A 10000-nucleotide genomic window follows, 5' to 3' on the forward strand; every position below is an offset into this window, starting at 1 on the left:
GATTCATCAAAACCCAATAGTCTAGCGATGAAAACAGATTATAGTTCGATAGTCATGATATCAGATTTTATTCCAATAAAACAAATGATGATCCAACTCAAATGCGAGATAATCTGACTTATAGTAATTCTGAAATTCTCAACACGAATATAGATTTAAATTAAAAGAATAAATGAATAAATAAACAAAAAAGAAAGATGATAAAACAGATAAAGAATAAATAAATGGTTAAATAAATAAATGAAATAAGTATGAGTCACAGACCAAGCAAGACTTTCATGCAAGCAGCTTCACTGGGTCAGTAGTGTTTCTTTGCGGGACTGGAGGAGGTAACATAATTCTCACCAGGTGAGAGGCTCAGTGGCCCATAATGGGACGCACATTGGGTCTTTTGCCAAAGGAAAGTTTGGATGGTTTCTATTATTTTTAGTATGGGGTTTATTAGAATCATTATCGTTTATATATATATATATATATATATGTATATATATATATATATATATATGGTCTTCGAGGTTTCTTAACCATTTTTTCTGATGCATATTTCCTTTATTCTTATTAGCCATTAATCTATATATATATATATATATATGTATATATATATATATATATATGTATATATATATATATATATGTATATATATACATATATATATATGTATATATATATATATATATATATGGTCTTCGAGGTTTCTTAACCATTTTTTCTGATGCATATTTCCTTTATTCTTATTAGCCATTAATCTATATATATATATATATATATATGTATATATATATATGTATATATATATGTATATATATATATATGTATATATATATATATATATATAGATATACAGTATATACATAATGTATGTATGTGTGTATTTGTGTGTTTGTGGTAAATATTAAAAAATGTACAAAGTAAAGATTTAGGACGAAAACGTATTGAGTTTTATAGTGATAAATCAGAGGCAAATGAAAAAATAAAGAACATATGCATCAGAAGAAGCCTCGAAGATCATAGATAAACCGAAAAAAAAAAATCATAGAAACACAATAACCGCTTGACCTTGATGACAGAGTCCACGGTGGGTGGTGGGTGACCTCATAACGGGATGGTTTTGAATTCCCTGCGGCCACAGGTCTCACCGCAGGCAATGCCCCCAGGGCGCAATGGTAAATAATTACTGTCACGGATGAGTCGGGTATTTTCGGTCGGGTAATTTAGATCATCTCGTGGCACTTCATCTCGTTCCGGATGTGGCCTTGTTGCGGGTTATCTCGGTAATGAATCTCTGTGGAGTTTATTAACGAATTTGGATCTCTCTCTCTCTCTCTCTCTCTCTCTCTCTCTCTCTATATATATATATATATATATATATAAGTACATAGAAATGACACTATGAAAGAGATTACTCGAGTGCCATATGTGGATGAGATCATGGTCAGGGGTAGATGGAGCTGGTTTGGGTATGCTCTTCGCACTCCCCAAAAGAGATTAGTTCACCATACTTTTAACTGGGCTCCATAAGGCACTAAAAGAGTTGGAAGACCCAGGCCTACATGGCTGAGGACTATGACGCGTGAATTAGGAGATGATGAATGGAGAAGTATTGATTTAAAAGCCCAAGATAGAGACGACTGGCGAAATCTAACCGAGGTCCTTTGCGTCAATAGGAGTAGGAGATGATTATATACAGTATTTATATATATGTATATATATATATATATATATATATAAATTTATATATATATACATATGTAAATTATATATATATATATATATATATATATATAAATTATTTCAATTTGATTTTTTCTAAGTCTTTCAATTTACTATTCCACTTAGTACAAGACAGGATGGAGAACAAAGATCATGTAGGTTATGCTGGATATGTTTTTTTTTTTTTTTTTTTCTCTTTTTTACGTTATTCTGCTTCGACTTTATATGTGATTCTAACGTACTTTTATTTATTTGGGTATTATTATTATCATAATAATTATTATTATAGAATTTGGATTTTTATGAAATAAGGGCAGTACTCCTAAACTTGTCCTGAGATACTAGAAATCTATAAAAAGCTAGTAAACATTTTTTTTTTCAAATTACACATACCCTCCAATCTTAATTTTATTCTGAAGATCGAGAGAGAGAGAGAGAGAGAGAGAGAGAGAGAGAGAGAGAGAAGAGTTCATAACGGATGCTTCTTAAGTATTCGCCGGTAGTGATTAGCATCTCCTATGTAACATACAGATGCCATCTTCGTTATGCGGTTCCATAAAAGGTTGACCGAAAATGCTTGATTTATTGAGAGGATGAAACAATGTCCCTTGGTAGCAATAACGTAAACAACATCTGGAATTAAGTAAAATACTTTTTTATCAATGATAATAATTATGATAATTATTAAATAATAATTCTAGAATTGTTGCTTTCGTCTGTTTTGAGTTGACGGATGTCAAGGAGATAACAAAGAGACTTTGATGATGTTAGATAATAACGGGAGATACAAAAGGGAAGTTTGTCAAAGAAGGATGATAACGGAAGATAGCAAAGGGAAATTCCAATGATAAATGACGACGGGAGATAAAGAGATAAAATGTTGAGAAACAACAGCAAGAGATAGATTGGGAAAAGAGATAGATGGGTAGTGCCATTGCCTCTGTACCTCGGCTTTCCACTGTCTTAGGTTGGAGTTTTCTCGGTCACACTATTCTATCTTATTTCTCTTCCTATTGTTTTGTTAAAGTTTTTATAGTTTATATAGGAAATATTTATTGTTACTGTTCTTAAAATATTTATTTTACCTTGTTTCCTTTCCTCACACTGGGCTATCTTCCTTGTTGGAGCCCCTGGGCTTATAGCATCCTGCTTTTCCATCTAGGGTTGTAGCCTAGAAAGTAGTAATAATAATAATAATAATAATAATAATGATAATAATGTGGGAGATGGCAAAGTTGCAACGGGAAATAGCAAAGGTATAGATTGCTGCAACTGGAGATGGCAATTGCAACCATTGATGAATACGGAATGAAAGACTGATGGGATTTGCGGTAAGACCATGAGAGAGGGGGAGGGGGAAGCGGGGGGGGGGGGGGGGGGGGTTGGCGTTATCATGAGGGAAGGGAGGTTCCCAAGGTGAAGGAAGAAGCGGTTTGGGTCGTCAGTCCGGTTTGGGTTAGATGTCGATGACCCTTTAGAGAGAGAGAGAGAGAGAGAGAGAGAGAGAGAGAGAGAGAGAGAGGGGGGGGGGTTTAGAAAACTAGGTGAACAGAATGGCAATTCTTTCTTGATGAGGTTCCCCAAGAGAAGAACCTACGGAAGTTCAAATCCATTTGTGTTTGTGGGAGATTTGACGGTGTTTGGTGAATTCGTGTTTCTCCGAAGAAGAAAAAGAAAGTTGTTATGGACAACAGCAAGAGACACGAATATTTAATTTACCGGCGCTCTTGGATATGACTTTATCGACAAAATTATATGCTTCTGGAGTATATCTGGTCTTCATATGTACTTTGATTTCTTTTGGGTGTTAATTTTCGAATTTACGATTGACCCATCACTTAAAGTTATATTACTTAATCATTTATTCACTTAGGGTTTTTAAGATGTTTTTCGATGGTGGAAACGTAACCCGGCATCTTTATAAATTATATTAAAAATGGAATGAAAAAAAAAAAAAGAGTAAGGGTTGTGGTGGGCGATGTAATAACGTCCCTGACTGGTAAACGCCAGACTGGGGTTCGAGTCCCGCTCAAACTCATTAGAGTCTAACGGTCGCTGCAATCTCACCATCCTTGTAAGCTAAGGATGGGGAGTTTTGGAGAGCCTATAGGTCTATCTGCCGAGTCATCAGTAGCCATTGCCTGGCTCTCCTAACTTGGATGGAGAGGGAGCTTGGGCACTGATCATATGTATATATGGTCAGTCTCTAGAGCATTGTCTTACTCGATAGGGCAATGTCACTGTCCCTTGCCCCTGCCATTCATGAGCGGCCTTTAAACCTTTAGAAAGCTCCGTATCACATCTAAAATCGTTATAATTATGATCTAGATTTTACTCCAATAGACCACTTTAGTACTTTTGATTTGGTTTTGGAAGTCGTTGTCATGAAGGATACATCATTACCATTAACGTTTAATATTTCTTGTAACAATTTGATAAGTTAAATCTTACAATATTAATTTACAAGATCAAGGATGCATTCCGCTATTTATGAAGCTGCATATACGAGCTTTACTATATTGCATAATACCCAGAGTTTTAATTTTTTTTCATGTAGTTTTTAGGTAAGAAACCTTTGCAAAATTCTTTGAGGATGACACATAGGAGATAACTGCTTTCTAATAAAGAAATACATGCATAAATATAGTTATTTTTTTTATAAAGAACTTTATGTTTCATAAGTGACAGCTTTTAGATTAGATTTCCTTGTACGATATGTTAAAGAGATTATTTTTCGTATTTCTGGCACTAAATGTATGTGGTATAAATGTTTATTATTATTTTTATAGTCTAAGGCTCTAAAGCCTTTAAATTTCACCTTAAGAATTACAGTTAGATTATTTCGAATTCCGATTAAATTCTTTCATTTTGAGAAATTCCGATGTAAGTTTTTATATCCCCAACTGATACAAATCCTCACCTTTTAAGTTGCATTACACTCTGGCTTCATAACTTTCATGTAATTTAAACCATGTTCCTCCCCATATTGTTTTCTTGTCCGTAGTCTATCATTCTCGAGTATTACACCGTTGACTTTGTTATGGCCATTACGCAAACTTACGTTGCAATTCGTGATTTTAGATGTGGTGGCCTATTTTGGCGATCTGCTGACTGGGGTTCGAGTCCCGCTCAAGCTCAATAGTTTCTTGTAGTGTTTGCAACCTCACCATCCTTATTAGTTAAGAGGGAGTTTTGGTTTGGATAGCATGTAGGTCTAACTGCCGAGTCATCAGCACTCATTGCCTGGTCCTCCTTGGTCATAGCTTGGATGGAGAGGGGCTTTGGGAGCTAATCATATGTATATATGGTCATTCGCCAGGGCATATATTCTGCTAGCTAAGGCATCGTCACTGTCCCTTGCCTCTGCCATTCATGAGGGGCCTTAAACCTTTAACCTGTAAGGGTATCTTCGAAGAACCGTATTATTTGTGTACCCGGATATCTATGTATACATGGACACGTGTCAATGTCATCATATATGCTTGCGTGTACATGCTGGTGTACGTATGTACCTATAGACGAGTGTTTGTACCGTTGAATTCTCGTGTATACATTAAGGCTTATACACGTGTTAGTGTAGACGTGTGTGTTTTGCAATCGAGTGCAAATTTGAAAAGAAAAAAAAAAACTAAGAAATAATTGGCAATAGAAAATATAACTTCTATAATAGTTCGAAGCAAGGCACATAAGTACTATCAATCGTTAAATATCTCGTTTAAGCAATCAGAATTGATGTATATCATAAAGAGAAAATAAACAATACTTTTCTTAGAATATAACAGGTAAGGGTAAGAGTCACAACCTTTTATTTGTCTTCTACCAGGACCATTTTATCAAGAGTCGTTGATAGAAGGAAGTTTACCCATGCATCAATGTTAGTTAATGTACATTTAAGCAGCTTAGACAGAACACCAATGATGTTCAGTCTAATTGGTCAATTTGATATATTTGATTGATACTAAAGTTTTATTCAGGAATGATATCTCGTAGCTGATAGTTGAGCTAATCTAAACATATATCTTTTCCTTGCAAAATTATCTCTTTTTAGAAAAGCAATTATTTTTTATTCATACAAAAGTTCAAACTTGTAAGTGAACGTATTTATGTCGAACAGGCTGACATAAGACTCTTTTTATAGTTGATTTATGAAAGATCTATTATGATATTGTAACTGTTCTTAAAATATTTTATATTGTTTATTTAGTGCTTTATATCATTTCCTCAATGGTCTATTTTTCACTCTTGGAGCCCTTGGCTTAAAGCATCCTGCTTTGCCAACAAGGGTTGTAGCTTACCTTGTAATAATAATAATAATAATAATAATAATAATAATAATAATAATAATAATAATAATAATAAAAACGTTGTCTTTTATTTCGACATAAACGTGCTTAGCTTTTATATAAACATGCGGGTTTTTCAGTTGTAAACATGCTCTTCATCTCTGCAATATCCAGGTTTACTTAGCAAACCTGCGAATCTCCTCTTAAATATGTACCTATCCTAAGTAAACACGACTTTCCATTTCTGGCAGTCAAATGGTAATCTTGCTATTTCAATACGGAAAAGGCTGCTCTCTCTCTCTCTCTCTCTCTCTCTCTCTCTCTCTCTCTCGAGTTAATGATTTTCACGTATGTGAACTTGTATTTTATTCTTTGTGGAAATCTTAGAATAAGTATTATGAGAGAGAGAGAGAGAGAGAGAGGAGAAAGAGAGAGAGAGAGAGAGAGAGAGAGAGAGAGAGAGAGAGAAAATACAGTAGCAAAATTTTTATACTCTAAGATTTTGTAAGTACTAATTCTCTCTCTCTCTCTCTCTCTCTCTCTCTCTCTCTCTATGTAACATTATGTTTTTATGTAATCTCTCTCTCTCTCTCTCTCTCTCTCTCTCTCTCTCTCTATATATATATATATATATATACATATATGTATATATGTATATATATGTATGTATGCATATATATACAGTATATATATATATATATATATATCTTATTCAACGTGTCTTTATAATTATTTAGCAACTTCTGAAATGTACAGTTGAACACAGGAAATTCCTGGCACACCTCGCTCCAAGGAAGTGCACCCTTACTGCGCCGCGAGTTCTTGCATTTAGTCCCACCACTACTCCTGCCATGTCCCTTCACACTGTGTTTGGTGACACGCCGCGCAGTAAGGGTGTGACAGGGTGCATTTCCTCAGAGCTAGGTATGCCAGGAAGGCCTATTTGGACATACACTTTCAAGCATATTAAAATACGACGAATGAATTTGTAAATGAATAAAAAATGAATAAAGATTTAGCTCAATTGCAGTTGGAATATCAGGCACCACTGCTGATTGAATGAGTAAATCAATAAACAAACAAAAAAACGAATAGAAGGATAACAAAATCTTAATATTCATGAATAATCTCGGTGGTTCCTGACTTGAGTCGAATTCTGACGTCTTGAGATGCAGCTTGCATATAACCGAGAACTGCTATATCGTAAATATATTCTAATCTAACTTACAGTTATACAACCCGTCGGAGATTATTCCACTGTGTGCCTTTGGCAGTCTTAATTTCATTGTTGTTTGGGATTGATATTCATGGAGTGCGCGTAATCGTATGGAATATGCCGAAAGGGACGTTGTCTTCCTAAATGAGGTTCTATATTGTATGCAATTCATGTGTAAAAGACGAAAACAAGACTAAACTAGAACGGGCACTTTGTAGAATGCATACCTTCGCCTATATCATGTTATATTTCACAAGATAGACAATTGAATTATACACATTTTGGCACTAGTTTTATGGAAATCGGAGGAAAATTGACCACGATATAGCAAAAAGACTTTTTTTTTTTTTATAGATTTTGGGACCTGAACCTTTGGTCCAATCGCTCCCAAAATCTAATCAAATTGTCCTTGGATCCTGGCCAATCATCTCACCCAATTTCATGAGAATTGGTCAAATAGTTTTTGAGTTATGCGAATCACAAACACACACACAGACATTCAAACAAGTACACGCCTATCCAGACATAACCTTCGCAACGAAGTTGGCGAAGGTAATGAAATAGGAAATGGTTCTGATGAGAGTTACAGGTAAATAAAAACAAGTAAATTTGAACATTTTCAATTAAACAAAAATACGTAAAAAATGGTTCATGACTTTTGTTCGTTATATTTTCGTCTCTGAAACAAATGGTAATACATGCTTGTTGCAGACATGTTATTGGGTCACTCTACCCAAAAGGAGCATCGGTAATTCCTTTGTTCTTACTGTATGTATGGATGATAGCTACTTTCCTTGTCACCGAAGAGAAAGTGCGTAATTGGCTGTGGGCATTTACGTCAATAGGCAAAGAGAAACGTCTGGATGGTTCTGATGTTGAAGAGCAAGAAGTAGGAGAGAGAGAGAGAGAGAGAGAGAGAGAGAGAGAGAGAGAGAGAGAGACTCTTTGGCAATTCTTCCAGCGGTTCCTCATGTGATACTGCTAGAGTTCAAAGACTCGTAGATGTCTCTCTCTAGGTCTTTTTCTTCAGAGCCTCTTCTGATGCTATAGACGTGGCCACGGTCATTGATAACAAAGGGGTATTTACAGGTGTTCCGTCAGCATGTCCTTCTTCGTGACGTGCTTGGTTTACGAATGATGCGACTATTTCTAGGGTGGTGTGTCGCTTTTGAGTGATTTGATAAGAGACGTTTATTATCATGAATATTCATGCCTTTTGATAATTTAAAAGCGTCTAAGAAACATTTGCTCGTCTACCTAACAATATTTCAGTATAACGAAAATGTTTTTATGAAATCATTTACTAACAATATTCACATCCCTTTACAACTTCGGATTTTTTTTATTCAATTTAAGAGTATTCTCGACACACTAATTTCTCAAAAACAATTTTTGATTCCTCGCGCCAGTTTTGTTACGAAAACTAAGGTATTATTGCCTTTTTACCAAACGACCGCCAAGTAAGATTTGACATTTTTTATCTGAAGTTTCTATCAAGAAAACGCTTCTAGTGCCGGAACTTAGACCGAGTTATGTTATGGTTTTTATAGAAGTTTATGACCGTCGTTACGCAGACAGGTTGGTTCACCCGAGGCAATTTACAGTAGAGGCACGGTCTAGGTTTATAGAAAGACGCCGGTTAACTATAGTCTCAGGGGCGATGAGGAATATAGTTGGTTTGCTTGTTAAGTGGTAAAAGCGTAGAGAGAGAGAGAGAGAGAGAGAGAGAGAGAGAGAGAGAATAGCAGTAATAAGCTTTTACCTTTTCATACTTATATAGAACATCAAGCCTATTTTTATCGTTTGACTTCTCATTGTTGAGAGAGAGAGAGAGAGAGAGAGAGAGAGAGAGAGGGTTTGTCCTACGGGGTTAAACACATATTTGGAATGAAACCTTTTACATAGCTCCCTTGCATGTTGACCGAAAAGTCTAAACCACAGAGAGAGAGAGAGAGAGAGGAGAGAGAGAGAGAGAGAGCCGATCAATTAGATATTGACTAATTAATAATTCTGATATGTTCCAAAGATAAAACGAGAGATAGAAGTGGTTTTTTATCCTCTTTTTTTGTCAAATTTTGGACCGAAATCAACTGATTTTCTGATTTGGTGCTTTATCGTGGCATCATGAGCTATATTCAGTTTTCTTATGCGTACATGCGTAAATTTCTGCGCTAATAAAGCTAACAAAAAGCAGCCAGAAGTAATAATTGTTTTGCCCCCAAAAAAGAAAGGAATTATTAGTCATTTGTTTTTATTTTGAGTGATCGATTTAAGAATTTTACACCAAAAATAGTATAGTAAATGAATTCGACTCTAAAACAACAAACTATTAGAATCCGGAAGATGGTGAAGATATAAATAATCCTATTGCAAATTATGGTCATTACCACAGGCCTTTATCATCAAAATTTCTCTACTGGTTCGAGATGAAGATCTTAGAAGGGCAGCAGTTGCCCTAGAGCTAATGACTTACCAAAATTTCTTATAAAAAAAATACACAGCTTTCTCTCTCTCTCTCTCTCTCTCTCTCTCTCTTATGTGTCCATCTTTCTGTCTCTATTATACGGTAGTTTCAGTGTTTTGTGGACCTGGCATTTCAGCTAGAGCTAACATTGATCCCTTGCGGGAAAGGCCTTTAGCACTTTTTTTTGAAAATGCATTGCATCTGTTCATTTATGAAAGGATTTAGGCATTGGGTACTTGGGCAACTGTCACCAGATACAAGCAACTACTGTATCATAGTCAAATTGTTAAAACTATAAATGTTAACACTCTTCAGGTGGGGTTATC

At 35.2% G+C, this 10000-nt stretch overlaps 1 protein-coding gene across 1 annotated transcript in view; it reads left to right on the forward strand.

Moving 5' to 3' along the window:
- The window catches only part of LOC137648748 (uncharacterized), a 37766-nt gene that overhangs the window by 17210 nt on the left and 10556 nt on the right, over nt 1-10000 (forward strand). The gene's annotated exons all lie outside the window — the stretch shown is intronic.

Source organism: Palaemon carinicauda, chromosome 10, assembly GCF_036898095.1.
Source record: "Palaemon carinicauda isolate YSFRI2023 chromosome 10, ASM3689809v2, whole genome shotgun sequence".
In the NCBI taxonomy this organism is placed as follows: Eukaryota; Metazoa; Arthropoda; class Malacostraca; order Decapoda; family Palaemonidae; genus Palaemon; species Palaemon carinicauda.